The sequence below is a fragment of the Solea senegalensis genome, linkage group LG5 (genome assembly GCF_019176455.1).
Source record: "Solea senegalensis isolate Sse05_10M linkage group LG5, IFAPA_SoseM_1, whole genome shotgun sequence".
Classification (NCBI taxonomy): Eukaryota; Metazoa; Chordata; class Actinopteri; order Pleuronectiformes; family Soleidae; genus Solea; species Solea senegalensis.
In genome coordinates this window covers 7004317-7019765 of record NC_058025.1, presented here as the reverse complement: position 1 = coordinate 7019765, position 15449 = coordinate 7004317, and the positions used below count along the sequence as shown (strand labels likewise).

At 40.0% G+C, this 15449-nt stretch overlaps 1 protein-coding gene across 3 annotated transcripts in view; it reads left to right on the top strand.

Annotated features, from left to right (window-relative positions):
- The first annotated feature begins 17 nt into the window (after positions 1-17).
- The window catches only part of sv2ca (synaptic vesicle glycoprotein 2Ca), a 48684-nt gene continuing 33252 nt past the window's right edge, over positions 18-15449 (top strand). The window contains exons 1-2 of one of the 3 annotated variants that reach the window (XM_044025601.1): positions 18-74; positions 8979-9047. The gene's annotated coding sequence lies outside the window, so the exon portion shown is untranslated. Of the gene's footprint in view, positions 75-8768; positions 8858-8877; positions 9048-15449 lie in introns of those variants that run through there. The other 2 variants (XM_044025599.1, XM_044025600.1) reach the window with 2 other exon arrangements.

The window sequence follows — 15449 nt, the reverse complement described above, 5'->3', positions numbered from 1 at the left end:
CCGCTCATTGGCTTCCGGTTCTGCAGCTTCCTGCCAAGTCGCCTCTGACTGGCTAAGAGGTTTCCACGACAACGGTAAGCGGAACGACGCCAATCCCACCAGCTGCTCCCACCACACTAATGAAGTTTACATTATGAACAAAATCAAGTATTTTCTAACTCTATTGGGGGGTTAGGTTTCTACATTTTACCCATAAGACTGAATCATGCCTACAAAATAAAATATGTCTATATTTGTTGAATTTTCCATCTGTATTTTTGCACATGTATAATTCCCTTTTCGTCTCTTGGCTCTGCTGTCCTATGATTTCATTTCAAAGTTTGATATGATATTGATGTTGTCCCGACCCATGGTTCTCAAATTGTGGAACATGTACCACCAGTGGTGCTCGAGCTTCTTCTAGCGGCACTTGGAGGAAAATCAGAAATGCTATTCAACTGTATATAACTATCAGAGTGGAGCTGAGGAATTGTGCGTTAAAAATTAAACAAATAACCAAAAAATGAAATAATAGAGTCACCTTATCTCTTGCTCCATCTTAATATAATCACACACACTGGTCACTATACCAGTATGTGAAGTATATATTAGGAAGAGGAGGATGATGAGAGATTGTTGGTGATAATGGTGTTACTTCAAGAGCTCAATATTTTCCCAGGTGGTGCGTGTTAAAAAAAAACAAAATTTGAGAACCTATGCTGCACATGATTACAAATCTGTCACTGTGTTGTCTCTTACATTATCAGATGATTTCAATCATAAGAACGTTCGCTCTGAACTGAATTTCATTTTTCTCCCCCAATTTTTTATACTTTTTTAAAAATATTTCCCTTTCTCTACAGTGTCTCTCTCATAGCAAACAAATTGAGAGGGTGCAGTTAAAAGGCAACAGCCGATTTATCCTCCATAGGAAATGAGTGGAGATTGCAGATCAAAGGCAGCAGCAGCATGAGAACTCATTACTGAAGGTGATTGGTTACTGTAAAACTGTGGTGTACAGCCTGCCAGAGATTATTGGAAGAAGACATTTATGGAAGTAGACATCTATTGAATATTAAACATGGCAGGTGACTTACTCAGTGCACCAGTATGTGCAGTGCTGACTTTGGCCGCATTCTTACGAGAAATGCAAGAGATATCGCAAGGAATGCTACAGGTATATCACTAAACGAGCCACTTCCGCCTCCATCTCACATGGAGAAATGAATGGAGACAGATCTGTATGCGGGTTACTGTGGCAACTATGGTAGTAAATTACATGCTTGAATGGTCTTTGTTTAAAGAACCCACCTGTGTGTGTGTGTAGTGCAACTAACAATATGTTCATCATTGATTAATCTGTCCATTATTTTCCCAATTAACCGTGTACTTGTTTAGACCATAAAATGTCAGAAAATGTTGATCAGTGTTTCTCAAACCTGGAAAAATCTGAAAACTTGTTTTAATTATTGAAAAAAAAAACAGTCAAACCGATATACCAGTGATCAAAATAGTTGCAAATTATGCCCCATTTAAAGATATGTTTTTCATAGCAGCCTGAATGCATACGCTGATTAAGTTATTTTCCATAAAGAGACTAAATTACACTTAAGTGTGTAAAAGTCTATGGGGAAAAAAGTCTATGGGGAAAACCACCACCATGTGAAACTCCCTGTGGCCATTTACAACCTTTACCCACCTATAGTACTTAGCAGTTTTCAGACACTTGTGTGGGATAAACACAGCAGCTTGGCAAACTCCAGACATGGGCAGACTTCAGAGAGAGAGGGGAGACATATGGTTCCTCTCAGCCGTGGCAGAGCTGGAAGCAGCACTGTTGGACCAATAAGGCCTCCTCACCACCTGGCTGAGTACTTACTGTGGGTACCTGGTTGTCCAAAAAACATCCGCTCAGCACTGTTGTGAGAGAGACCTGCATGCTGACTTTGAAAAAGAGGGAGTGCATGACTGTGGCTTTGGTGACAGTGCAGTAAGCTGCCCTGAAAACACTGAATCACAGAGTGTTGATGTTTGCTTATGGAAGCAAAGTCTGCTAAAATCAAAGCTGCAGTGTGTCATTTTCGGTTGTTGTTCATATTGTTCACAGAAACAATGTAACAATAGTGATCATTAATGTGAACATGCAATACTTATGATGATTTTTAAAGGATAAACTGACTAAACCCAAAATGAGCAGACATCCAGATTGTTGATTGAAAAAAGGAGGAACTAATTGTTTTACAAAAACACAAAGTCCAAGGAACTGAAAAAGAGGGGGGAAAAAACAGCAATTTAAAAAGTGTCAAAGGAACAAAAATTATAAGAAGCAAGAGTCTCTGTGAATCACAAAAATAGGGCCATTAACACACAGCGTAGACATGACACACTGGCAACTGTGGATCCAGAGTCTAAATAGCAGAAGTAAACAAGGAGATGAGTTGCAGGTGTGTGGCTCAGAAGTTCTGCCCCCACCAACCAGCCAGCCTCCTGAAACAAAAAGCAGAACACAATACACATGAACACAGGAAACCAAGAACTTCAACAAAATAAAGGACAGGAACTGACCCCATGACTATACTATCAGACTGGGAGCGTTTTTGTGTTCCCTGAGGTTTTTTGTCGGCACTTCTTTGTGCTTTATTTGAACAGTGTTGCTATTGACAAATCACTTCCTGTGTGCAGTGCAGGAATGTCAATGTCAATCTTAACACTGAGAAATGCAGATCGATAGAGTCATGCGGAGCTGATGTGATGTACCGAAACTGACCTTTTAACACACCACAGCCATGCTATCAAACACGGACACGTTTGTGCAGCATTCGTAGTGAGAACAATCAGACATATTGCATTCCCTAGCCCCTTACCCTAACCTTAAACACCACAACTAAGTACCGAACCATTACCCTTACTTAAACCTTATTCTAACCCTTACCATAAGACCAAGTCTTAACGCTCAAAAAGCCCTTTTAAGGACTGACAGAACGTCAGATTGTCCTGCTTCCCTGTGGTTTATAAGGTTTTTTTTGGCACACATTTTCCTATTACATGTCTTTACAGTTGACGCAGACTATGAATTTCAACCAGAATGGTGAGACACAGGATAATCCTCGCTTCTGTTGGGAGCTACAGCTTCCTGTCATTCAAAAGGAAACCTCTTCCTACAGATTATTTTCTCTTTTTTTCATGTTAGAGTGTATGAGTCACATGTTTTGAAAGGTTTTGGTGATGTGTTCGTCCTGGCATTTTTTTTTTTTTATTGCAGGCGGGTTATTTCTGTCTTCCTAACCTGGCTTATTATAGGTACACTGCTTTTTTTCCAACCAATTGGCAATTGGTGCTGAATTACAAATTTCCTCTACGCATGTCTGCTTTTGTCTGAGTTATTAGGGACTGATGAGAAACAGACAGCTGCATAAACAAACGCACACGAGCGCAGGGAATTAGTGAAACAGTGAACAAACCCATATGGAAACATACTCTACATAAACCAGGCACATAGGTATATATATACAAAAGCACATCAGCATGGACTAACAGTAAAACTGTGACATACAGTAGCTGCATATTACAACATGTGCCATTGTCCACTGCCTTGTTTTATATATAAAGAGTGTTGTGGGCCATCAAATGTGTATATTTGTAGAAATTGCATCACCAATTTTTGGTTAGTGGACAAAACAAGACGTTTGAGAACATCGTCATTTCCAGGTTGGATCAACATTTTTCAACATTTTATGACATTTTATGGACCAACCAACTACTCGACAGATTAAATCAACAGATGAATCCCTACATCATTTTATTTTCTGTGTTCAAATGTAAAAATACTTTCTAGATTAAATGTACATTATGTTATACAGATTTCTCAGAAAGTAACAGAATCTCGATTAACACCAAGAAGAATCAACCTGATAGAGTCAGATGACAGAGACTGAACTCCAGCCAGTATCTACTATTATTTTACATTTTGTAGCTGACAAAGACAATACACCACTGTTGATATTTGTGAGATTAAAGCCAGAATTACTGCCTCAACCTCCTTTTTTTGACCCCCCGCCCTTTTTGTCAAATCCACCTTCCTTTCAGCAAACGAAATGCACCTGGACTCGTGGTCTGAAATGGGATTCAGCTCACATTCTTCTCTCAGAGCTCTGTTCAATCTGTTCCAGGACAATAATCACAATCCATTTGTCGTTCTTCCCCCTGGTACTTTAGCTCACATACGCTTAACAATTCAAAGACCCTGCAATGGTGACAGAACCAAAATGAGGAAATAACGTTTTGCACTACTAGGTTGACTTTGTGATTTAACTTGTTCTTTCGGCGCAGTAACAGCCTCAAGTCTTAATCTATTTTTCTGTCATTTCACCTTTTTGAAATTCGTGTAAAACTGCAGATTACAAACCCAGTGTGAGGCGGTGTTTTGCCCGTGATCGATTCTCCAGTCACACATGTTTACAGACAGCCATAACTCCCGTCGACAGCATCTAACGTGCCATCATCAATCGTAATCTTATCTCGACGTTTTTTTCTTTCATATGAGACAATGATGACCTCTCGTCCAACAAAAATGTCGCCACAACTCATCTTCCAGTTATTCTTAGCCGCCGGCTGTTTTCAAATTAGTTTTCATTACATTTTGATGGTGCTGGACTTCCCTCTTGGGCCTCTCTAATCCATCACCTCTCTCTATCAGTGACACCAGTGTCCTTTTGTTTCTCTTGCAGAACACTTGTGTGCTGAATTTACCAGCAAACAAATACAGTATTTACAGCCAGACGAGGGACAGCACTGCTGCATAATGTCTGTAATTATTATGGAACATACAGTATACTGTACATGCACTGTATGAGTGCAGGCTCGGAGGTATAGGATCAAGACTAAACCAGTTAACCTGAGCCTCTATCTCCAAAAAGGCACAAACAATTACCGTCAGTGTCCACATCTGTTTAATATGGATGAGGATGAGAAACAGACCTCCAGAAAGCTGCCACTGCAAATCTGCTGGAAGTAAAAGGGATTAAAAAACAGTGGGTTTAAAACTGTTGTGGGCGTAATATACATTATAGATGTGTAGGGACATGCTGAATCTGTGTATTTAACACTATTCTATTCTATCCTATTCAGAACATTTAGGTTTTTTTGGCCCAATTTGTCTGTTTATGAGCAGCACAACTAGAGTAGTAAGGGACAGATTGGGATGACATAATCTGGGGATGGAGGAATTTGGCAGATTACTTAGAAAAGGGCACCAGTGTGTGTGTGCAGTGCAGACTTCCATGTTCTTTGGGCAAGAAATGCCAGAGATATTACGTTAATTTTGCTGAGGTGCAGCAAATCCACATCTATTTACTTTAGTAAGGTATTTTAAAGTGTGTCCTACTGTACAGTACTTGAAGTTTTCTGAGTTTTCAGCTTCTTAAATGTGAATATTTTCTGCTCACTGTGCTCCATTTGACAAAGAAATCATTAAAACTGAATCATTAAATGATTGGTTTGTGGACAAAACAAGACATTTAAAGCATAATTTCTAGGTTGGGGAAACACTGATCGACATTTTTCAATATTTTGAGGACAGAACAAGCAGCCGATTATTCAAGAAAATAAGCACCAGATTAATCGCTGATGAAAATAATAGTTAGTTGCAGTCCTACTGCACTTTACTCAAGCCCAGGTGAATCTTAAAGTTAATCATTAAATCACATTAGCTGTTAATTTCATAGAAAAAAAACCTCCACAAACACAAAATACTAAAATCAGGCACATATTGAATGAGTACTGCACTATAGTTGTATAAAATCTGACAATTTCACAACACATACACTCATATGGAGCAAATGACAGGGGATACCCATGTGTATGGATCATGCGTCATGTTCTTATTAAAGCACCTTCAACCAGTATTAAGCTGTAATTTATTGCTCTTGGCACCGGAATTCATTACATTGACAGCTACTCTTTACACACGCGGTATCCAGTCTGCATATTAGATTGTATACTATTAAATTGTATTATATTATTAATTCATTCATTAATCATCTACCACTTTATCCTCCACATGGGACTGCTGGAGCCAATTCGTGCTGACATAGGGCGAAAGGCAGGTTAACAAAAAGAGATAAAGAGATGAACCATCATTCACTCAAATTTATGGGCAATTCAGAGTGTCCAATTAACCTCTGCATGTTTTTCGACTGTGGGAGGAAACCAGAGAACCTGGAAGGGCCCACAAACCAGCAACCACTTCTTCTTCTTGCTGTGAGGCTATATGATATTCTCTAAGTGTATTTCTTTCTTACATGCATGTGGATGTGACAAAGAGAACAGTGCGTAGACCTCACAAGAGAGGAGGCGGAGAATGTGGCGGCATGTGCAGTGGCCTGTGTGTGAGAATACAGAGAGAGAGAGAGGGAGAGGGTCATTCTGCTGTCCCGTACATTAAGCTAAGTGCTCCTCAGCTCACATGCACGAGTAAATGGAGTCCTGTGGCTGGAGGGACGCTCGTCTCCCAACTCTGAATCAAAGGAGAGCGAAGGAGAGCGAGAGAGAGAGAGAGAGAGAGACAGAGAGAGAGATAGAAAGTCCCAAGCCTTAGGTCACTGCCTCTGTGAATCATCAAATTCAGAGGAAGAAAAAGTTTCTTTTTGTGTGCGTGTTTGTGCCCTTGCATGCTTTTGTGTGTGTGTGTCTTTGTGCACACTGTATGCATCGTTTACAATCTGCTCAGCCACTGTCTCACGTGTACGTGTGTTGATGCTGAAGCACATGCACAGCTACATGTCAGCCATTTTAATGTGACTTTAGTTGAATAGAAACACATCACATCATCTCACTCGTTGGCTTTAACGATGTGAATGCTGGAAATGAGACGACTGAATGTCCCGGTTTGCTTCAGTTCATCGTCTCTTCTCTTTTCCCTCCCTCCCTTTTTTTTTTTTTTTACAGGATCCACTCACGAGTGTCCGAGGCGCTAGGATCTGACACAGACAGTCACTGTCTCACCCTTTGTCTCAGGAAGCCCACTCATCTCCAAAAAGGTTACGCAATTATTGTAACGCGAGTGCGAAATTGTTTTTGTGGCCAACTTTATTTATAAAGCACTTAAAAACAACATCTGAAACAAATGCTGAACGTCAGCGATAAATAAAATAAATAGAATATAGAAATATAATAGCTAAAATACCTAAAAAACAAACAACAAAACAGACAATAAAACACTGTAGACTCTGATCTGCAGGACAGTGTTTGCTCAGCTGTGAAAACCTTCTGTTTTACTGTGTTTTCATTATATTGCGGCTGTCATTCTGATCCCCTGAACACCTTTATTCTGGAGTGTCTCAGAGACCTGTTCAGATCAAGATTATCAAGCCTCATTGTCTGTGTCTTTATTCCACAAGTGACCAGGCTGTGCCTGTATGTGGAAATTTACTGTTGCTCCCATGAAGAAGTAATTTACGGGTAAATAACCTGTGGAGGGTAAACTGAGGAGATGGGGAATCGCTTTGATTACACGAACCTAGTTCCTCTGAGGTCTGAGGGCCAGGACTCTATGACTCACTGTCTCATTTTGACTCCTACTTGACACCATTTATCCATTTATGAGACTAATATGCAAGGTGAGCATCATCTGTAGAAGCTGCTTAGTGACTCATTTTCTCATGATAAAGCCAAAGCTGTGTGAGCTCTTTAGTAACACACTGTTTATTTGATGCTTTGTTTTCATGGGCTTTTCGTGTCTTACAGTGGTGGCTGGATACTTGAATTTAAGAAACAAAACATTTTTCTTCTGTTTCTGTGTACATTTGCGCTTCTTTGTCTACACATAGTTGTGACAGTGAATTTTAAGTCCTTGGCAAAACTCACCTCCAGTAACAAATGAGAATCCTTTATAAGGCTTGTGATTTATTAGACCTGTGCTTTTTTCCCATTTTACAATGGCCTTGTCATATTTTACTGAACAGGTGTTTCCTCTTATAAGCCTCCGCTCCCCATTTACTTTGTCATTTTATACTCTCTGCTGATTCATTTTCACAGACACCCCTTCCTTGAAAGAGTTTATGGCGAGAGGAGGTGCAGACTCCACCACAGAGAACTTTGAAATTTACTTGCTGTAGTACATATGCCAGGCCTGTATGTGGTGCTGTAACGTTGCCGCAAACATTTTCCAAAATTTGTATTTTAGTGCTTTAAAAAAGCTTGTTCTGTGGGGAGATATGTAGTGGAGTAAAAGTTGCTAGAAATATAAATAACAAAGTACAGTACAGATATATGGTTTTGTACTGAAGTACAGTAACATTACGTTACATTACAACACTGCAAATAGCAAACTGCAAGAGAGGGGGCGGGACTACAAGTGGGCGGGACTATACGCACTTCAAATTGTAAATCATTTTGTAGCCCCACCCACTTAGAGTCCCGCCCCTGTCTTGCTCTCGCTCCAGCACCAGGGACAGAGACAGTCGCTGTGTGATAGTGTGATCAGAGCAGCAGTGATTCTGTGTCATTCAACAAACTTTTTTTTAAAGCTTTTTTGTTTATATCATCACTATTTTCCTCTACTCTGTATAAAGGAACTATCATTATTTCACATCCACGTTATGTACAAGCAGCACAGACGAACCCTCCTGTCCTTGTTTAGCATTCACGCGCTGCACTCTCACGTCACTCAGCCTCCTAACTAACGAGATTGTTCCATCGGACGGAATTACCCGCATCACTCAATGAAATACAATTATTGATTACACTGCTCCCCTCCCTCTTTCTCCCTCCCTCCTTTACCTCCTCCATCCCTCCCTCTCTCCTACCACCACCACTCTCTCTCCCTCGCTCCTTCTTTTCCTTAAGTGCTGCAGCGCGAAGACTGCATCGAAAAAAAGAGGTATTTTTTTTGTCGCGCGCGCTGGCAATTAAAGGCTTTACCTCTGATTTTATTCCACAACATTTCATCCAAAAAAAAAAATCACAAGATTGTTTTTTCTTTTTTCCCCCATCCATTCAAGCGGAAGGAGTCTGAGTCTGGTGCAATGGGTTTCTGTGTGCTGTGTCCACTCTTCTCACCATAAATGACGGTAAGTGATGACTGTGAAACTCGGTGTTTTATGCTTTATTCAACCATGTTAGTGCAGTTATTGCATCTTTCTTTTTTTGTGTGTGTGTGTGATTTTCATGGAGTCTGCACACATGGGACACAGTGATGAGCTCATTATTTATTCATAACTTTATGTATCATTTGTTTAAAGTTAGGATTATTGTGCCTCCTGCAAAAGTAGAAAGGAACTGGTATAATTAGCTACACACGTTAGAGAAAATAGGCTATAACTGTACATAGTGAATCCCTCAATTTAGAATGATGTATAGAATATTAGAATATATTGGTATAGAATATTAGTTTTAAACTGCATAAATAAGGTCTAGTGCTTATTTATCCTGCTAAAAAAGCACATAAAACTTACAAACACAAATATGGAACATCCATCAATTAATCCTGGGTTGGGTTCAAAAGTCACACAGAAAATCTAAATTTACAGACTGTGGTGAACAAAAATGTCTCATAGTAAAAACACTTGTCCCCTGCACGAGCAGGAGTTTAGTTCTGCTGGTGTGTGTGTGGACTGTGTGCCTCCTGCCCCGGGGCAGTTAAAGCACTCTGCACTGCCACCAAAAAAAAAAGAAGGAGGAGAGGATGTGGGAGCAGGCGACTGACTCATGCGTGAATTGCACCTCAGGAGACAGAGAGCGATTGACAGGCACACACAGCCGGTGAACTGGAAATCTGTGCTGGCAAAGTGCTGTGTTTGCAGGGCGAGGAGGGGCTGCCGTTCGCTGACAATGAAAAAGCGTTACAGTACATGGCATGAAAATGATTTTCAGGTTGCACAATTTCTCTCCCAAGTGTGGAGCAATTCTTCAAGTGGATTCTCGATAGAAACAGAACATGTCATTGTGACTCAGGGGGCCTTGTACTCTGCGTTCAATACCGTCTCCTTCTTGAGCAACGGCTGACCTGTAATTTTGTTAGTTCTCCCCCCAAAGTTACAGGATGCAGCATCACACACACACAAAGCTATTTTTAGAGGGGAAACATTATGTGTCCCATGCAAAGGAGGAAAGGACTCCGGACAAATACAGCCTGTGTTTCCATTAGTCGATGTTTTAATTAAACTAAAATGTCCACACCTCAATTCCAATAATGGAGTAATGATTGTGGCACTTTATGTGTAACTGTGTGGAAGCACTGTGTTGTGTCTGCAGTGAGGTAGGGAGGCTAATATTATGTATATAAAAACACGTAAAAAAAATTCATTTTCATTATTTTAAATCAAACATTTTCCTTTTGTCGTAATATGTAGCAATTTTTAGCGGTTTTTATTATTTTAAGGAGATCCAGAAGGGTAATGACTTGGCACAGCATTGAATGAAGTCAACAGCTTCAATGTGTTTGTACAGACGTGTATTATTTATGTATCTATGCTGTGTGATGTTACAGCGTGACTTGCAATCTGCTAAAAAGCTGTTGCTCCTGAGATATGAATCTCTTCTCTTTCTCTCGTTCTTCACACACACACTCACACACTCACACACACACACACTGGTTTCCGCGACTTCAGAGGACATTGCATTGACTTACATTCATTTCCTGGAGACTTACTCTAATCTAAACCATAATTACTACTGGCTTAATCCAAGCCCTGACCTTAACTTTAACCTCAGCCTAACTTTAAAACATGTCTTCACCCTAAAATATAGTAATTAACATTATCAGGACTTGGTTTGTGTCCCCATAAGGAAGACAATTCCCCATACAGTGAGTGTGTAAACAGATTTAGGTCCCCACAACATAAGGAATACCAACTACACACACGTTTGCACAGTTAATCTTGTTAGGACATTGCATTGACTCTAGTACGACCAAAACAAAGCATTATGCCTACATTTAGCCATCACCACAGTTCAAATCTTAGCCATATACTTTACCAGATATATGATTCTGCCTCTTTAGGACTTAAGGTTTTGGTCTCCATGATGACTACCAGTCCTGACAAGGCCCTACAAGCACACACACACACACACATACCACTTCCAGTCAGTAATGGCCCACGTGCTTGATGAAATCTCCCGGCAGAGGACGTCCCAGGCTTGTTGGGCTGTTGCGTCCAGATGAGGTCATGGATTCTCTGTTCTGATGGGATTACACGTGGCTCTTCCCACTTAGAGATTGGACCTGGCTCTTGTGATGCTAATAGAACAAACGGGGGCCATCTTTAAAAAAAAGGGGGCGAAGGACAGAGACGAGTCAAACCTGACTCACATAGAAAAACATTTTTAAATTTAGCTGTTGGATAAAGGGAGAGCAAAAAGAAAAACTTCCGTATAGAATTTCACTGTATGTAAGCAAATGTAAAGAACTGGTTCAATATGCAGAAAATCTAAATGAAAAGTAGGCAAGTATCAAACATCATAGTTTATTTATCATGTGCATTCGCACATTGTACAATGAAATGTTCTGTCTCAGCCCATAAAATGTTAAATTCTACAACATAAAATAAAATAAGAGTAAAAGTAACTGAGCCAACATTGACCAGAAGTAGTTGGAGTGTATGAGTTGTTGAGTTGTGATGCACCAGGACTTTTGCTGTACTTTACTGGACTGTGTTTAGCCCCCAAAAAGGCATTATTGATTTTCCTTCGAGTTTCCTTCATGAGATATATGAAGTATTTCTTTCCTACAGCAGTCGTGGGTCAAGAAACCTGAACATTTTAGGGCAGAATTGATTTTTTTTTCAACTTCTTATTCTACCACCAGTTTGTTTGTTGACTGCTCTGATCCTTCTGATAAAGAGCACTGACCGTAGAGACTGAGACTGTGCTGCTTTATTGGTATTTTAAATCTGTCTGACTAAAGCTTTTTAGGGGTAGTTCAGCACCACGGACAGAGACAGCCATTGAAATACAGTGTGTTGCTTCAGAGTTGAATCTGCTTTGATATTAATAATATTACCTTTCTTATTTGTCCATATTACTTCCCCCGGGGTTGGATGACGTGTACGGCCAAAAGCTCCTGTAGCTCATTTATCTTTATGTCCATACAGGAGAAGATTTGAGGCCAAGTGATTCCTGACCTAGTGTTTTTTTCCCCTTCAGTATATGGTATTAAAGAGGTCGAAGAAGAGCAGCAGCACAATCCATCATAAAGACAGAGAGTATTAGCAGAACAAGGCCTGTGTTCAGCTGTCATCATCAGCACATGGTTCACAGCAACAGTACGAGCACCGCCGTATTGACTCTCTTTATTCTAATTATAGAGAACAACTGTACGCCGTTGCCACAGTGTGGATTTGTGTTCCAATACTTTTTGCCCATCATCTTCATGAGGCGTCATCAGCGATCAATGATTGTTGTGGTTTGTTGCCTTGAAGATGAGTAATAACGACGGCGTGAACTTTAAGGCAAGGCAAAGCAAGGCAGATTTATTTATGGAGCATCCTTTTATACGCAGAGGCAGAATCAAGGTTCTGTAAAGGATTTACATTTAAATACATCAACACAGAGACAGGATTGAAAGAAATCAACACAAAGTAAAAGGAAAAATAAATCAAATTAAAGCTGCAAGCAGCATTGTGTGCACCCTGCCAGCAGGTGGTGCTATACTCAGTGCTTTCATGTTCTGATGTGGCCACGCCTTTTTCAATCTGCTCATTTTTTTTGATAATTTATATATGTATATATATGTATATGTATGTATGTATATATATGATTAACATGTTCAGACGAGTTTGTTACTTTATAGAAGTTGGAAATCACCAAGATGGACGCCCAAATTGAAAATGGCCTGTTGAGTCATGGTCATGGTCCCCATTGACTTTTTTGTTTTTCTTGGTCTAAAACATGTTTCCGCCAAGTTTCTTGGAATTTGGTGCAATGTAGTTTTGACTTTGCCCTACCAGGTTTCACCTCTGTGGGTGCTACTGAGCCATTTTGCACCACTTTGACCTATTGTCCTTCTGATTTTGTGCCAATTTTCATACGATTTCACCAATGTGTAGTGCCTCAAAAATGAGGCTTCTTGCCACATGCAGTCGATCATCTGCCTCATATAGCGTACAGCATCATGAAATAAAAAGGTCCACCTGATAACTAATAACCTTTTAATTGTACACTATTGTTTTAATCTTTTCAGAGGTTTACCACCGCCACACTGTCAGACAGCTCTTTTCTCAAGCACAACATTTTCTCCCGCGGGCATCAGTGCACCAGCTCAGCTGTCATAAGTCCGTCTGTCAAAATGTTAACCCTTAGAGCACAGAGCACTTAGGCTGCTTTTTTCCATCGCTATGTTAAAACGTATATACAGACGCTATAAGAATGTGCAATATAGTGTCTTTTACCCTTGTTTCAGCACAACCTATAGGCAGTCTAATGAAATTATTTGTTTTCACCAACTATATAAACACACCTGTTCAATTTAGCTTACTATCACATCCACAAAAAACACAGATCAAACAGTTTTCAAAGCTTGAAACTGTAAAAACATTTATTCTGACCCTGTAAACTTGAAGAAATGAATTATAACAGTGTATAAAGATCAAAAAAAACATACATTACTTATTGATTGAAGGCATGTCGTTCTCTAAAAGTCTCTCAAAAATGAGTCCATGCATAACTAAGGACTTTAGTTATGCATAGACTTTAACATGTTTTCTGCTAACTCTTCCTGTCTTCAGTTGACAGGTTGTACTAAAAGAACAGGACACTATATACAATTGGACTGTGTTGATTGAGGTTTGTTTGAAGACAATAAGTCAGGAAAAAGGACTAGTGAGCTGACTAGTGAGACGCACAGTTTAATTTAAATAAAAGGTTGGCAAGGTAGCTTTATTTGTACAGCATCTTTCATACACAAGAGCAACTCACTGTGCTTTACATAAAAACAAAATAATTATTTATAGAGAATGTTTAAAAACAACCATTGACCAAAGTGCTGTACAGAAGGATAGAAATAATAATTAAAAAAACAATAAAAATAGAGAGCATAAAAACATAAAACATTTCAAAAAAGCATACAGAGCATAGTGAAATAACAATTAAAACGTTAAACTAAAACTGAGCATAAAATATGAACTGTATTAACCAGTTATTGAGCAACACTAATAGTCTGGATAAGAGACACAATCCCATTGTGTGGGCGTGTTGTTTGTGACGCAGGTTGATTGTGATCGCTCTCATCACTCGGGTCGTCCTCGCTGTCGCGGGGGTCTCGTCAGCCGCGGTCAGGTGACGTTTGTCGCCCGCATGCTCGGGTGTCGTGTGAGCTTCATTGCCGCTGACAGCAGGCCTCAACACACACTTCATTGACTCTCTGACAGGCGGGATCCACAAGGATGCATCCCATTTTGCTGCTGCTGCTGTCTGTGTGTGTGTGTGTGTGTGTGTGTATTCACTGTAAGTTAAAAAGATAAAAAAAAAGTGTGTGACAGCCAGGGGTGAGCTGATCCTGGAGCTATAACGCACATCTGTTCAGTGACAGCAGTGAACTCTGACATGGTCTTGGCAGGATGTTATTTAAAATTCATTTAATTTTTTTTATTATTATTTAATCCCATGGTTCTCAAACTGTGGGACATGTACCACCAGTGGTACATGAGCGTCCTCTCAGAAAAAATATACCAGGGTATGTGATCGGAGTGGAAGTAACTGTTTTTGGAGAAAGTAAATAAATAAACAAAGAAGCTGTCGACATGATCAGTCATAGCAGGAACAGGACAATGTCTGAGGCAGCAGTAGTGTCACAGGAGGTAAAAAAAAAAAATTAAGAGCTGTGTGTATAAAAAGGAAGTGCACTCATCACCACAGAAGTGATTCAATGAGACAAAAGAGATTAGCGAGAGTCACCTTGAATCAGCAGTGTCATTTTGCCCAGTAAAACTGCATTATGGGAGTTGGAGCTTGGCCCGGTGATTTGTGTCCTCCTGACAAGACTTCAGCGTTCATTATCACGACTGTGGTGAGCAACACACATGCACACACACACACACACACATCTCTGATCATCCACAGCCCTCCTCCTCCTGAGAAATCTGTTGAAATATTGAAACATGATGCGAGAAGTTTAGGATTGAACGGATTTAAATGATCATAAAAATGTGAAGTGTCTGTGTGCGTTCGCTCAGAATTATGAAGCTGGCACAGTACGAGCGTGTGGAGGCGATGTGACGATGAACTGCGGATCACAGTTTGAGCACTCACATGAAATCACATGTTACATCGTTCACGGGTCTCCCTGAAATCAGCACTCGACTGGTGAGGTGGGAAAGGGTTTCCCCTGTCCATGTGTGGTAGAAGTAGATTTTTTTTTATATTTGCATACACAGTGAGAGTGATCGTGAATTTTACTTTTTACTGCATAAAAACATTACACACCAGTCAGAGGCTTAAGTGAACAAGACGCTTAGTTAGGTCCTCATGACCAGTTA